Source organism: Hypanus sabinus, chromosome 25, assembly GCF_030144855.1.
Source record: "Hypanus sabinus isolate sHypSab1 chromosome 25, sHypSab1.hap1, whole genome shotgun sequence".
Taxonomy (NCBI): Eukaryota; Metazoa; Chordata; class Chondrichthyes; order Myliobatiformes; family Dasyatidae; genus Hypanus; species Hypanus sabinus.
In genome coordinates, this window is record NC_082730.1 from 33834227 (window position 1) to 33848739 (window position 14513).

The following is a 14513-nucleotide window of genomic DNA, read 5'->3' on the forward strand; positions in this document are numbered from 1 at the left end:
CTGACTATCCACACAATCAATGCCTGTCATCATCTTATTCACCTCTATCAGGTCAACTCTCATCCTCCGTCGCTCCTAGGAGAAAAGGCCAAGTTCACTCAATCTGTTCTCATAAGGCATGCTCCCCAATCCAGGCAACATCCTTGTAAATCTCATCTGCACCCTTCCTATGGTTTTCACATCCTCCCTATAGCGAGGTGACCAGAACTGAACACAATACTCCAAGTGGGGTCTAACCAGGGTTCTATATAGCTGCAACATTACCTCTCGACTCCTAAACTCAGTCCCATGATTGAAGGTCAATGTACCGTATGCTTTCTTAACCACAGAATCAACCTGTGTAGCAGCTTTGAGTGTCCTATGGACTCAGACCCCAAAATCCCTCTGATCCTCCACACTACCAAGAGTCTTACCATCAATTCTATATTCTGCCATTATATTTAACCTACCAAAATGAATCACCTCACACTTATCTGGGTTGAACTCCATCTGTCACTTCTCAGCCCAGTTTGCATCCTATCAATGTCCCACCGTAATCTCTGACAGCCCACCACAACATCCACAACACCTCCAACTTTTGTGTCATCAGCAAATTTATTAACCCATCCCTCTACTTCCTCATCCAGGTCATTTATAATCACAAAGAGTAGGGGTCCCAGAACAGATCCCTGAGGCACACCACTGATGCAGAATATGACTCGTCTACAACAACTCTTTGCCTTCTGTGGACAAGCCAGTTGCCTTCTGTGGACAAGCCAGTTCTGGATCCACAAAGCAATGTTGCTTTGGATCCCATGCCTCCTTACTTTCTCAATAAGCCTTGCATGGGGTACCCCTTGTCAAATGCCTTGCTGAAATGCATATACACTACATCTACTGCTCTACTTTCATCAATGCGTTTAGTCACACCCTCAAAACATTCAATCCGGCTCGTGAGGCACGACCTGCCTTTGACAAAGCCATGCTGACTATTCGGAATAATAGTATGCCTCTCCAAATGTTCATAAATCCTGCTTCTCAGATCTTCTCCATCAACTTACCAACCACTGAAGTAAGACTCACTGGTCTAAAATTTCCTGGGCTATCTTTACTCCCTTTCTTGAATAATGGAACAACATCCACAACCTTCCAATCTTCTGGAACCCCTCCTCTGGCAAAGATCATCGCCAGAGGCTCAGCAATCTCCTCCCTTACCCCCCCACAGGTGCCTGGGGTACACCTTGTCCGGTCCCAGTGACTTATCCAACTTGATGTTTTCCAAAAGCTCCAGCACATCCTCTTTCTTAATATCTACATGCTCAAGCTTTTCAGTCCACTGTAAGTCATCCCTACAATTGCCAAGATCCTTTTCCATAGTGAATACTGAAGCAAAGTACTCATTAATTACCTCTGCTATTTATTCCAGTTCCATACACACTTTTCAGCTGTCACACTTGATTGGTCCTATTCTCTCACATCTTATCGTCTTGCTCTTCACATACTTGTAGAATGCCTTGGGGTTTTCCTTAATCCTGTCCACCAAGGCCTTCTCATGGCCCCTTCTGGCTCTCCTAATGTGCTTTTTAAACTCCTTCCTGCTGGCCTTATAATCTTCCGGGTCTCTATCATTACCTAGTTTTTTGAACCTTTCATGAGCTCTTCTTTTCTTCTTGGCTAGAGTTGCAACAGCATTTGTACACCATGGTTCCTGCACCCTACCATCCTTTCCCTATCTCATTGGAATGTACCTATGCAGAACTCCACACAAATATCCCCTAAACATTTGCCACATTTCTTCCATACGTTTCCCTGAGAACATCTGTTCCCAATTTATGCTTCCAAATTCCTGCCTGTTAACCTCATATTTCCCTCATAGTTCATTAATATTATAAAATAGCATTGGCAAATATCATGAAATTTGTTTTCTGGTAGCATTGCAAAATATAAGAATAAAAAAAACTTTAAATTACAATAAGAAATATATGCAAAAATTAAATTAAATAAATAGTGCAAAAAGTCAAACAGAAAAAGATAGTGAGGTAGTGCACATGTGTTCATTGTCCATTCAGAAATCTGATGGCAGAGAAGAAGAATCTGTTCCTGAAAGGTTGAATGTGTGTCTTCAAGCTCCTGTACCTCCTCCTCTATGGAAGCAATGAAAAGAGGGTATGTCCTGGGTGATGGGGATCCTTAATGATGGATACCGCTTTTTTGAGGCATTGCCTTTTGAAGGTGTCCTCAATGGTGGGGAGGCTAGTGCCCATGATGAAGCTAGCTGAGTTCATAACTTTCTGCAGGCTCTGAAAATACAAGTACACAACATCCTCTCATTCTTTCTCCTTTGTGTTATTTCTTCGAAGAATTCCAACAGATTTGTTTGGCAAGGTTTTCCCTCAAGGAATCCACTCTCATTTTGGCCTATTTTGTCATGTGCCTCCAAGTATCCTGAAATCATACCCTTAACAATTGACTCCAATATCTTTCCAGTCACTAAGGTTAAGCTAACTAGCCTATAATTTCCTTTCTGCTACCTCCTTCCCTTCTTGAAGATTGAAGTGACATTTACAATCTTCCCCTCCTCCAGAACAATGCCAGAAACTCTAGATTCTTGAAAGATCATTTCTAATGCCTCTTCAATCTCTTCAACTACGTCTTTTAGAAACCTGTAGTATAGGCCATCAAGTCCAGGTGACTTACCAACAGTTGCAAGAAAAAGTTTGGAAACCCTTTCCAATTACCTGGATTTTTGCAATAATCACTCATAAAATATGGTCTGATCTTCATCCAAGTCACAATAACAGACAAGCACAATCTACCTAAACTAATAACATGCAAGCAATTGTCCATCTTCTCAACAATATGGAGTAAACCATTTAAACAATCACAGTCAAGGTTCAAAAATATAAGTGAACCTCTGGGGTAATGCCTTCTACAAGTGCTACTTGGAGTCAGGTGTTCCAATCAATGAGATGAGATTGGAAGTGTGGGTTGTAGAGGTGCTTTGCCCTATATAAAAAAAAGACACACACAGTCAGGTTACTGACAGAGTCTGCTCTTCTCAAAAAAGGTCTGTTTATGTGCATCATACCTCAATCAAAACAACTTTCAGAGGACCATTGAAGAAGAATTGTGGAGATGCGTTAAGCTGGAAATGCTACAAAGGCCTGAGTGTTCATCAGTCCACAGTACGAGAAATTGTCTACAAATGGAGAAAATTAAGTACTGTTCTCCCTAGGGTTCGGCGTCCTGCAAAGATCACACCAAGAACACAATGTGCAATTTGAAGCAGGTGAAAAAGAACCCAAGGTTAACAGCAAAAGATCTCCAAAAATTTCTAGAACTTGCTAAAGTCTCTGTTCATGTGTCCACTATAAGAAAAATACTTAACAAAAATTATGTTCATGGAAGGTCACCATGGAGGAAACCACTGTTCTCCAAAACAAAACACAGCTGTACGTCAAGTTTATATGACCACCTCGATGTTCCACAACACTTCTGGGGCAATGTTCTGTGGACAGGTGAGACAAAAGTTGAACTTTTTGGCAGAAATGCACACCGCTATGTTTGTAGGAAAAAATATGCTGCACTCCAACACCAAAACCTCATCCCAACTGTGAAGCATGACAGAAGGAGCATCATGGTTTGGGACTACTTTGCGCTGCCTCAAGGCCTAAACAGCTTGCAATCATTGAGGGAACAATGAATTCAAAATCTTATCAAGACATTTTATAGGAGAACATCAGAGTAGCAGTTTGCCACCTTAAGTTTAATAAAAGTTGGATGATGCAACAAGAGAAAATCAACAACAGAATGGTTTAAATGGAGAAAATTTGTGTTGTCAAAGTCCAGACCTTAACCTAATTGAGATGCGGTAGCATGACCTGAAGAGGGTTGTTCATGCAAGGTATCCCAGAAATATTGATGAACTCAGTTTTGAATGGTGGAATGGTCTAAAATTCCTCCTCGCCATCGTGCAAATCTGATCAGCAGCTATTGGAAACAATTGGTGGAGGTTATTGCTGCTAAAAGAGGCTCTACCAGTTATTTATGTAACCCCCTAGGTCGCCTCAGGCTCGCTCAGCTCGTACTCGTCTAGGGGGAGCAGCCTTCGGCCCCGCCAAACTGGGTAATCAGCTGGTGTGGATGCTGTGTGATGTCCCCGCCTCGCCCAAAAACAGACAGTACACCATATGCGATTAAATGAGTACAATTTATAAAGGTTACTATAACTAAGTGATTAATAACGATACAGTATATATGAAGAAAAAAATAAAGAAAAGGCACCAAACTTATCAAAGTTCAAACCACTTCATGCACAACCGTTGGAGCTCAATTACTGATGTCTTCTGGCCACCATTCGCTCCCCTCCGAACTCCTCGACTCGCAGCTCAGGACCCTCCGAGTGGTCAACCAAGCACATCTAGCTTCATCCCCCCTCCTTGGGGTACCTCCTGGCCTCGGACCCCCACTTGGGGTCCGTTCCTCGCCCAGCTTACAGCATTGTGTCCTCTCTCTCTCGACCCCCTCGCGCCTATCTGGGCTTTTCGCCGATCTGCCCAAAAGCCCATCAACAAAAGCTTACAGATTCAGAAGAAAGAACACTAATCCCCATTTGGTTTACAAAGGAATACAATTCTCGTTATCAGTAAACTTTAACCCAAACAAGCTTCCAGCACTCTCTTGCAACAAAGCATTCCTGCCTTTAACAAAACAAAGAAGCCCTTTTGATCAAACACACAGCAACACAGAAAAAAGAAGAAACCCCCTTTACATTTAATACAAGGGTTCACATACCTTTTCCAGCCTGGACTGTGAATGATTAAACAATGTGTTCAATAAAGACATCAAATATACAATTGCTTGTGTATTATTAGTTCAGCCAGATTGCGGCCGTCTATTATTGTGACTTAGACGAAGTTCAGAAATCAGGTAATTGCAAAGGGTTCACAAACTTTTTCTTGCAACTGTAGCTTCAGACCTTTCAGTTTCCCAGGCATCTTCTTAGTAATCGCAACTGCACTCACTTCTGCCCTTGACACTAACTTCTGGCACACTACTGGCGTCTTCCACAGTGAACTGTGATGCAAGATACTTACTCAGTTCCTCTGCCAGTTCCTTGTCCCTGTTACCATTTCTCCAGTGTCACTTTCCTGCAGTCCAATATCAAAGGTTCATTTATTATCAAAGTATACAATTGTGATTCTTCTCCAATATCTACACTTGCCTCTCTTTTACTCTTTATATACATATTCGAAAAAACCTTTGGTATCATTTGGCCAGCTTACCTTTATATTTCTTCTTTTCCCCCTTCTGTCTTTTTAGTTGCCTTCTGCCAATTTTAAAAAATTTCCCAACCCTCTAACTTCACACTAATTTTTTGCTGTATTATATGCCCTCTCTTTTGTTTTTATGTTGGCTCTGACTTTCCTTGTCAGCCTCTTCTTTGGGACGTATCAATCTTGTGCCATCCAAATTGCTTCCAGAAACTCCAGCCACTGCTACACCACCATCATCCTTGTTAGTGTTCCCTTCCAATCAATTTCAGCCAGGTCCTCTTTCATGCCTCTATAATTTCCTTTACTCCACTATAATACTGACACATCTGACTTTAGCTTCTCTCTTTCAAATTGCAAGGAAAATTCCATCATATTATGATCATTATTTTCTAATGGTTCCTTTACCTTAAGCTCCCTAATCATATCATTACACAATACCCAATCCAGAATTACTGATCCCCTAGTGGGCTCAATCACAAGCTGCTCTAAAAAGCCATCTCAGAAGCATTACACAAATTCTCTCTTGGGATCCACCGTCAACTTGATTTTCTCAATCTACCTGCATATTGAAAGTTATTTCCTAATTATTTTACATATCTAGGTGTAGCAGGTGAAAGATGCAAAAGAGCACTGAAAATTATGGAGGGAGTTTGGATGGAAAAACTTTATAAGATATTTTATCACACCCTCTCAGAAATCCCATTATGATAGTAACCTCCCTGTTTGCTGGAGAAATTGTGGAAATCAAAATGCAAATCATTATCATATTTTTTGGGACTGCCCTGTTATCAAAAACTATTGGAGCGGGATACACAATTCCCTACAAGACATCTTTAAATGTGAAATACCCTTAGAGAGTAAGACCATATACATTGGATATATACCTCAAGAATGGTTGAAAAGAGATAAATATTTCATGAATATACTGTTGGTGGTGTCGTGGTTTCTCGTGCCCCACAAACGACCAGGAGACGCAGAAGATTCTTCAAAGAAGTATTGAACTTCAATTTGCAAATCAAAGCTGAGACAGTCATTGAGCTAGACGCCGATTGCCCACCGATCCTTGTACATAGCATTTTTTATTGCAATCTCCTGGTTTAGTTGCATTAGCCATATCGAATCGGTCTACAGTTGCGTATCACAAGTACATCCGCCACTATTGTTTCTACCCATTGACTTAATCATGTTCTAATCTACATCTCTTAGCTACCTCTCATTAACACACCATTATCTTCTACATTCTTAAGATTTCATTCTCCTACTAAATTGGATACATGCATAGCAAATAGCAAGCTCAAAGCTGACTACATAGTTTTGGTTACACAGCAAACAATGCAACTTTTATCCTCCAATAGTGACTGGTAAAAAGACTCTTACTAGGAAATGGTTATCACAGGAGAGCCCAATCTTAAATACATGGATGGAAATTACAATGGACATTTACAAAATGGAAAAGATAACAGCATCTATTAATCATAAGCTGAAACAATTTGATTCATACTGGGAAAAATGCTTTAACTACATAATGCCTCATAGGCCTGATTTTATTCTCACAAATCAATGATTCTGTTGTTAAAAAAAAATCACTCCCTACTTATACATAGTTCTTTCCTTTTGCTTGTTTTTTTCTTTCCACTTCTATAAGTGTATACCTCAGATAAATACTTTGTGGAGATTTTTTATTATATATATGTACAACGTCTGAAATACATCTTATGGAAATACTTGTTTGATGATGAACTTCAATTAAAAAAAATTACAGAAAAAAGAAAATTAAGTCTGAAGAGTGGAAAAACCCAACAAGCTGAGCCCTCGAAGAAAACGATAGCCGTAGGACTATCATAAATGTCAACTGTAGAGAGAACCTGTGGGTAGGCAGAAAGCAAATCAAGTACACTGTTCAGATGCAGATAGATATAGTGAACAGAAGTGCAGGGACTAAGTAAAAGGTCAGAGAATGTGAGACCAATAATGTTGTTAAATTGGACTGTTTAGTTAAAGGAGGAAAATGCAGTAGAAGCACAATGCAGTAGAATGCAATAGAAGCAATGCAGTAGCAATGCAATAGAAGATGCAGTAGCAATGCAATAGAAGATGCAAATGCAGTAGAAGCACAAGTCTTCTAGATATAGAACACTGGAAAACATCCATTAATGTAAGCCAAACTATACACATGGAAGGTCAGAATCTAAGGAAATGTATTCCTTTCTTGATTTTTTTTTTGGTAAGGGACAGTAGCTAATCCAAATGGTTCACAATATGGCAGACTTAAAGGCTTCTTAGAAATTCTTTGCAATATACCTTTCAGCAGACTGTTTGTCCTTGATAAGATCATTTCCATTCTTTGACTCTAAATGCTGAAGAATCCATGCATCTCGTGGTTATCTGCAAGTTCTTGGGCTTTATGCACCCTTTCCACTCATCATTTCAAGATTGTTTATTGCCATTCTTCAGTACACAAGTGCAAAGGAGAGCGAAATGACTGTTACTCCAGATACAATACAGCATACAAAAATACATTAAACATAATGAACACAATAAAAATAATAAATATAAGAATATAAGCTTACATACATGGAACAATTAACATTCCATGCTAACTATAGGTGTATCTGTCCATAAGGTGACTCTGACAGAAAATTCTAAAATAATGGTGGTGGAGATATGGAAGCGTGGGTTAATAGCTGGAGGTGTTGTTCAGCCTGATGGCTTGGGAGAAGAAACTGTTTTTGCATCTGGTGGTCATACTGTGGATGTTGCACAGCCTCTTCCCTGATGGGAGTTAGACAAACATTTGATGAATGGGTAGAGTCCTCCATGATATGTCACTTCTTTCTAGCATCTAGAAGTCGATAACTATCTTCTTTGACTTGTTGTCACCAGTCTCAAGCTCTACCACCTCCTCTCATGTAGGCCATCTCATCATTGCTGGTGATGAGCCCAACTGTTGTCACGTCATTGTCAAACTTGACAATGTGATTGCTTGGGTGTTTGTGTGCAGTTACATGCAAGCAGAGTGCACGGAAGTGGACTCAGCACACAGCCCTGGGGGGCAACAGTGTTGAGTATGATGGGGAGGGAAGGATTCTTTGCTTTAAGTTTTCTGCTTGACATCAGTCTTCAGGTGACAACAAAAATGTTTCTTCCCCCCCAAAGAATGGTGAAGCTTTCGATCTCAGAACACCATACATTTGCAGTTAATTAGCTCCAGAATCCCCTATTTATCTAATCAAACCAATCTTGATAATTCTGATGGACATTTGCTTTAAGATACTATTGCTAGCCATGATCTTAATCATCACATTAATCTGATGAAATAAAATATTACAAGATCAGGACTTCAACTCAGGCACATTACTTGGGGTTTATTGGAAAGTAGAAATCCACATCATCCTATTTGCTTAAGGCACAGATCATTTACAGCAGGCATATTAAATGAATTATTTTCACAAAAATTTTCCAAGTCTACTGGCAGGATAAACAAACCAACATGAGTGTCAAGACCCAGACCTGTAGTCATAACTTACACGTAGCCAGCTCTGATTAGCATGCTCAGCCTCAGACTTCCAAATCCAACGCACTATTCTGTGCTCCATCATGACATTATAAGATTGACAGAGAACTTTTCAAGGACGTTGTCTCAGTTTCTTTGGAAATGTGTATCACCACCAATGGCATGAAATTCCCTGTGTTTTAATTGCTTCATATGAAGGGGCAGCAATCATGATGGCACTGAAAACCTCAGGTCAATTTCATAAACTTGACCTTAGTGAGGGAAGGAGGGTATCAATTCCCAAACTTTCCACTTGCTTGGTCTACCCAGCACCTGCAGTCCACATCAGCCATCTTAGAACTAGAGTGCAAATATGTCATCATTAAAATAAAAGATGCTTCGAATGCAATCACTTGATTCTAAAATGCCTAAGGCACTGAGAAAATAACAAAAAAAAACATCAAAACAGTGCTGTAAGTTCTGGTGTATAAGCCGAGAATTTGGCTCTAAAATTTGGTCCTAAAATTAGGGGGTCAGCTTATACAAATGGTGCCAACTTTGGAAAAATGAATACACAGAAGACAGGTCGTATTTATTAGCTGTTTCTGAGTCAAATTCGTTCCACTGTTGTCGCATGAATTCTTTGAACGATTTGTTTAAACTCACATCTAGTGGCTGGAGCACGGAGATCAAATCACCAGGGATGACTGCAATGTCCATATTTTCAGCTTTCATTGCTGCTTTTGTCTCGGCTGAAAAGTGTGCTTTGAAGACATCCCAGATAAGTAGCGACTTTTCTTTTTCGAAACCTTTGGGACGTCAATGCCACACCTCGTTAACCCACTTCAAACAACCTGCTTCATCCAGGGAATTTTCTGAGCAATCTTTGTTTTTTGTCTCAACACAAGATCACGTCAATTCATAAATCGGGTGCACAAACTTCGCGAAACTTTGAAATTTTCGCTGACTTCACAGTGTTTTTCGTTCCATTTTCAACGCTTGAACTCGAATCATTTCTCTAGTAACAATGTATCTGGACAATTGCTGGTTTTTCACCCACTCTAAAACTTTTTCTTCCAGTTCTGGCCACTGGCATGTTTTCCCACGGTTTGCACATTTCGTATTTGGCATTTCCGTCATTGTGTCCTCTGCCTTTCTCCACTCTCTCACTTGTTTCTTGTTTACACTAAACTTCTTAGCAGCTGCAGAATTATTCATTCCTTTAGCAAAATCAACAACCTTCAGCTTGAAGCCAGCATCATATCGCATTTGTTTTAATCTTTTGCACATGGCAGCCGCAAACTCAATACTGAGTAGACGTACTGATCCGCCACCCCGTGTTATGCTTTAACAAGATTACAGTAGGAGCTAAATGGCTTCGAGGGGGTTACAATTCTGAGGATTCTTTACCATTGGAGACCTAATCCAAAATTTTCTTCCGATATATTTATTAAGAATTTGCTGATAATGCTCTACAACATGTAGGCCTGTTTTCTTAGTAGGTACTGGTTCACAAACTTTCCCTGTTCCAGATCCGGCAAAGCTGAGTACAGGCATGTGAGATCTTGTGATCTTTTCTAGTTAAATCAAAAACCTCTACAAAAGGGGTCGGCTTATACAAAGGTAACATGAAGAAGTCACTTTTTTAACCTTGAAAATGGGGGTCGGTTTATACTCCGGAATATACGGTAGTTCTAATTGGACAGACATTAAAAAACTACTTGGGAGTAGAACTGAGGCAGCAGATGGTTTTGCTGAAGCTGGGGTACAGGTGATATGTTGAGGTGCAGACCCAAGGATAGAGCATAATCAGTCATAAATTATCTTGGGAGAAACAGAAACCATTTCTAATTTTATTTTTAAGCTACTCTTCTTTCTCTGCACAAACAGCATGCCCCTCCCAGGCGAATAGAGATACACCACCAGCAATTCTCCATAGAACTTTGCAAATCACATAAAAATCCACAGGCCACAACACCAAGAGTTAAATTAGAGACAAATTTATTGGCTTGTTTGATAAAACATTACGGCAAGCATTTGGTCCATAATGACAGGCACGGAAGCTCGTTAACTCAACAACAGTTTTATTGTGATTGACACAAACAGACTAGGCACCATGACCCAGACAGTGAACCCAACCAGTCTCACACAGATGGGGGAAGGTGACCATCACACACCCCGGTTACAGTTAGGGTGACCCACAAATGCACAAGCAAATGACTGTATAACCCAAGCTAAAATGTAACAATAAACAAACTGGAACTTTCCACCATAATCCCACAAAAGCATTTTTAACAGAAAAACAATAAACAGTACTGGTCATTAGAAATGGAGGGGCAGGCTGTCAACCACAACCCCACCCAGAACGTCACAATATTTTCAACCTGAAATGTTAACCATTTCTTTTTGCACAGATGTTGCTGACCTACTGAGTTTTACCAGAATTTTCGGTGTTTTTTTAAATTTCATTTACTTGGTCAGCTAGCTGGATGGATGAGTACTCTAGTTTTTGCATGTGTGTTTTTAAAAGATTGAGAAAGGTCCTCAATCTGTATACTGCAAGTAGGCCTTTGGGAAGCATACTGTATGGGCCACCCTTACGTCGAGTCCTTGAGTGATCAAAAGGAGGGACTTCCCACACAGTTCAGGGAAGGTTATTTTGCAATGAAATCTGAACCTGTTACCCCTACTAGTATTCTTAGGTGTTCAGTGCCACTAAACACATGTTCAAGAAGGTCATCCTTTACATTTATTTCCTCCAAGCTGTATTTCTCACTGATTTTTTTGTATACCGAAGATATTATACCGAAGATATAATACCGAAGAGCTCAAATTTCAATATCGTTGCAAGGGCTCCAGAGAGGCTGCATTGCAAAGAATTCAAGGTATCAGAAAACTGTGTCAAGGAATATTGAGACTACTTAAATGGTGAGTATTTTATACCATTTACAATAGACTGATACAGCAAGCATGGTAAAGTGAATCAGCCGTCAGAGCAAGATCTAAAATAGCATGCCAGGGGGGGCTTTCTGTAAAATGAGGCTTATTGAAAATCAGGTAAAAGTCACAGGATCTGAGGGGTAAGAAAAACTAGAAAAACCCAATCTGAAAATTAAGCCAAGTTAAGTCCATTCTCAAGATAGGAGCAGACCTTCAGAAAATTTATTATTTTGTGAAATTTGCAAGTGAGCAGAAAATTATGGAATACGATTTTGTTTCTCTGTATTAAATTATAATTTTTCTAATGTCTTTGCAAGTACAATAATGTAAAGAAAATAGTGACAATTTAGTAAAATTACTTATACTGAAACTTCGCAATAGCCCAGTGAATTAATGAATATTACCATGCATGTTGAACTTGCTTTAAGGAACACAGGTAAAGGAGAAGGCAGAAGTGTCATTGAAAAGAAAGTCATTCTTCTCTCACAGAGCTTCCTTAAATAATAATCAGGAAAGGTAGTTGCTGGTTAAAAATGGGAGCAGTGGGATGGGGGGGAGGGACAGGGGCAGGAAACAACATTGGCATTCAACTAAGGGGAATATTGTCTGCATGGGGATACAAGAATTACTGCAAATCATTAAAGTTCACTCAAGAAGAAAAACTCATAACTATTAGCAGTGTTACATTTCCCTCCTTCCTGGAAAATGTATATTGACAAGTCTATTTGCTGTCCCATTAAGTTTGTACATAGTACAAATACAGTTTTACTCGCTGCATACACATAAATACAAAAATGCAGTCCATCACTATCGATTGCTAAAGTTAATTTCCAATCCACAAAAGAATATAATGAATCAATTCAGCTTCAGTGCAAACCAAGTGCGTACAATATTCAGAGTGGACTTCCACAGTCCGACCACACACACTCTGAATCTGTTGAGCAAATCCAAAGTTAACTGTATCAGGTTGGTCTTGTATGATTCTGGATCTGGTCTTTGCCTTCCACAGATCCATGAACATCCAATAGAAAGCAGTTTCCAGGAGTCCAGTCTCAATGCCCGGTTTTTCCATCTGATACCCCAAAGTTGTCTCCAGTCCCAGCTACTCCTTGTTGTCACATCCATGACTGTGAATTCACCTGATTGGGAAGTGCAGAGGGACATGGCAGGTTTCTAAGAAGCACATTCTCTCCAAGACCCAATCATAAAAACTGGGTAACCAACAATGGAAAACGCACACTGTGTGACAATGGCTCACAATCTAATTATCCTTACAGCTGGATTTCTCATCAGAGCTGTAATGCCTTTTGAGGAGAGCTTTAATCTTGCCTTTATTCAAGTGAATAGATCCTAAAATATCTGATGGCTATTCCTGCTCTTTCATAAAATGTGCAGGTTAGTACTTTCCATTTCCATATGAATTGACCATGGGCTTGGATGGATGATGCAAAGTGTTTCACTGCCTGTATATTTGGCCCCCAGGACTTGATATCTGAGCAATAAACTCTTCTGCATGAATATGAGTGTCCCATAGACCTAAAAATTACCCAACTGCTGAGCTGCTTGAAAAACGCTGTTCTGTATAGCAAAAATGACTTTTACTATTATTTTGGCAAATAATTGCATTGCTGCTGTATCCACTCAATGTGTATCACTAGCAAAACCTGTCAGAATAACTTTCAAACCAAACTTTACCTCATCTCTTTGCTCCATATTTCACCACAGCCCCTTATTATGATAGGTCAGCTGTTGAATATGACCAAAAGTTGTTCTGGATTCATAACTGATGTCAATTTAATACAATAGCTTAAAATGCTTCTAAAGTGCTCATCAGTTTTCCCCCTCTTACCCAACACAAATTTCTAAATATCCAAAATAAGGTTGGGGAAAACCAAATCAAACATTGTGGATTTATTTAGAATATCCATTGAATTATTTTAAGACAATAATAGGTTCTTTAAATGTATCATTTGTCCAAAAAGCTTCATGGATTCATAAAGATACTCTTTCCAAAGCTTTCCAATATACTGTATTTGTAAATTTGGAAGGAACAAAGGATGTTGGTGTGGTAACTTCTACTTTACAAAAGGGCCACTTGACAATTTTATGGCCAAAAGAACATCTTTATCTGGGATGGCAAATGATATTTACAATAAAGAGGCTTCAGGTACATTGTGCGGCATGGGTGGTGGAACTACATACAATGCATACTAGGAGTAAAAAACCCCGCCAACTCCGGATCCCGCCTCTTGTTACCAACAGCTTCCTGATTAGTATTAACTTACTTTTAATAATACTCACATTACAACACTTTCCCCCCCCCCTTTAAAATCCAACATTCCCCAAATATAGAAGAACTGGGAAATAAAAACAGTGGTCTCATTAGCAACAGGTTACCAATACAAAACACCTAAAAACTGTGGCAAATTCAACATTCAATCTAACAACAAAAAACTATCCAACCAAAGATTCAGTCTGTCAGGAGGTTTGCGAGGGTGCTGTGATCTATGCACTACCCCCGGTGACCCAGCAGGCACCACTGGTGAGGATGTTTTGGGTGGATCCGGTGCTGGGGGCATAAGAGGGGTCTGTGTGTCTGCGTGAGAATGTCCATCCTCCTCAGGGGACCCCAACCCCGACTCCTCTGTCAGCTTTTCTCCCTCTGGCAAAATCACTGGAGAAAATGCTTTCCTGGTATGCATTAAGTGGTCATTGCTCCTTCACTGTTTTGGACTACCGAGTTTCTTTGAAATCGATGGTGAGCTATTCTCAGCATTATTGCGATAAACGGCATCTGCAGGTTTGCCACCTGGCTTGGAACACAC

General features: G+C 39.9%; 1 protein-coding gene across 5 annotated transcripts in view; it reads right to left on the minus strand.

Moving 5' to 3' along the window:
- Nucleotides 1–14513, minus strand: part of brpf3b (bromodomain and PHD finger containing, 3b) — a 93197-nt gene that overhangs the window by 33954 nt on the left and 44730 nt on the right. Inside the window, exon 1 of one of the 5 annotated variants that reach the window (XM_059950423.1) lies at nucleotides 7557–7575. The exons of the other annotated variants lie outside the window; for them this stretch is intronic. The gene's annotated coding sequence lies outside the window, so the exon portion shown is untranslated. Of the gene's footprint in view, nucleotides 1–7556; nucleotides 7576–14513 lie in introns of those variants that run through there. 5 annotated transcript variants of the gene reach the window in all.